A 2,128-nucleotide genomic window follows, 5' to 3' on the forward strand; every position below is an offset into this window, starting at 1 on the left:
ACATATCCAGCTGTTCCTTGAGGAGTAGTTGAGACATGACTAGCATCATTCGGGGACAATCTCGAAAGTCCAAAATCTGCAACTTTGACACGACAATTGTTGTTAAGGAGTATGTTGCTAGTCTCACATCACGATGTATTATGGCATAAGAATGGAGGTAAGCTAATGCACTAGCAATTTCTACAATGATATTCATCCGTATAGGCTATGGAAGGAATCCGTCCTTTGCTCTATCCCCATTCAACTGATCTTCCACTGTTCCATTGGGAATGAGTGCTTTGATGTGAAACCATAAAGGGTTACGAGCTTAGTGTATTTCCCTTGTACTTCCCTAATAACCTCTTCTCAACAAAGTAATCTTCATGGACTGGAGAGAACTGGAATCCAGTAGCCAATATAAAAAGTTAAGGAGAATATGTGGATTGTGGAAGTTCAAATGTTAATTCCAAGACGCTTTATGAAGGTTCTATAATAGCAGAACTTAGTTATTAAGCCATAGTTAGATTATTTAGACTTATCCAGCATGCAATTGATGAGTTCTCGTCCTTGCTAGGGCCTCTAAATTGAACCCAGAGAATGGCGAAAACAAAAATTTATCGATAGGTGTACATGGGAAGAAAAAGAACAGTACATCTCAACATGAATATTCATGATTTATCAGTCATTTCAAGACTACTCTTTGATTGAGTAGGGTTAATACATCTCCAAAAGAAACCTAAACAACTACCCATTACGTTCAGAATGATCGCTGAAGTTGTTGCTGGTAATGCAACTGCTGGTGAGGAGAAATCGGAGGTTGCTAAAACCACGCTCAAGGTGAAATTTTTCATGCCCACTTGCAAGGGAATACAGAAACGTTAACATCATTAGCTGCCTATATCAATGGGAAAAATAAGTGGACAGAGAGTGAGAAGCTTCTTTTTTATTTAAGGCTCCATTTGGCTGGAAGTAACAACTAGTTCAAGATGAAGTACATTTCAAACGATAATTATCTAAACCATTTTCCTGAATTTAGTTGAAATTGTACGAGTCTGTGGAAGAAAATGGTATAGGGAGGCAATCTCTATTCCGTTGGGTACAAATTTTTTGCAACAAAGAGCAATTCTTAACTTCAGAAATTAGAACAAAAGTGTAAATCATAACAGGGAATATATTGGCTTCATCCATGAGAAATATGTGTCATTCAGAAGTGATCAAACAGGGCACTGCTTAAATAAGTCTCAGGCTACTAAAATCAAAACAGGAACTTGTTATCAATGTGATCTTTTCCATGCTTGACAAGAATTTAACAAAGTAGTACATGTGGGAGTCTTACTCCCATCAAGAATATATCTCGATGGATACAACTCGTCTTTGAGGTTCGCTAAAACCAGCCAAAGCAGCAGAAAGATACCTGATGAAGATCTCATCTTATGACATAATCACATGGATGCTAAATATGGCCAATAGATTGAAACAAAGAAACAAAGATAATCTTACCCAACAAAGAAACTAGCAAAATCAAGTGATGAGAAGGACACCACAACCAGCCCAAATTCACTAGATAGCATATTCTGAGCACAACTAAGTATGGGTAAATCAGAAGAGAATGACATGCCAACCACGGAGGATCTCAGACGACCAACATTTTTTGAGAATATACTGAGCAGGAAAAGGAAAAAAAGACGGTGTGAGAAAGGGATGAAACAGAAAAGGACAGTTGAGTAAATATTCAGGCAAAAATAATTTAGGATCAACAACTAAACCTGGCAGAAACAAGAGATGTAGCTAAGAGACAACCAATGTTGATTTCCTTGTTCAAATCCACTAGATTGGAAGTTTTCCAACAATGTGAGGGTTCACATAATCTGAATAGGAAAAAAGCTTAAATGTGTCACTGAATTATCAGAAATGACTCATTTATCCCATCCATTAAAAGTTGAGCTTATTCATGCCATCGCCAATATAAAACCGATTTTAACAGTGGTTTTCAAAAGAACTGCTTTGCCACGTGGCCTCTTATTAGAGGTCCACGTTATTTTTAAATTTTTTTTTAAGTTTTGATCCATTAAGAAGAATTCATGCACACTCAACCTATCACCTTAACCCATTTTAATATTATTCTTAATTTTGACCCTAGATTTAAACA

The 2,128-nt window shown here is 36.7% G+C and overlaps 1 long non-coding RNA gene across 1 annotated transcript; it reads right to left on the minus strand.

The window, feature by feature from the left end:
* Positions 1-1,132: 1,132 nt before the first annotated feature.
* Positions 1,133-1,833, minus strand: LOC124895631. The gene is made up of 2 exons (XR_007051826.1): positions 1,746-1,833; positions 1,133-1,641 (listed from the first exon to the last, which is right to left on the minus strand). It is a non-coding gene; the product is annotated as an uncharacterized LOC124895631 (long non-coding RNA).
* Positions 1,834-2,128: the final 295 nt, after the last annotated feature.

This window comes from Capsicum annuum, unplaced genomic scaffold, assembly GCF_002878395.1.
Source record: "Capsicum annuum cultivar UCD-10X-F1 unplaced genomic scaffold, UCD10Xv1.1 ctg83355, whole genome shotgun sequence".
Classification (NCBI taxonomy): domain Eukaryota; kingdom Viridiplantae; phylum Streptophyta; class Magnoliopsida; order Solanales; family Solanaceae; genus Capsicum; species Capsicum annuum.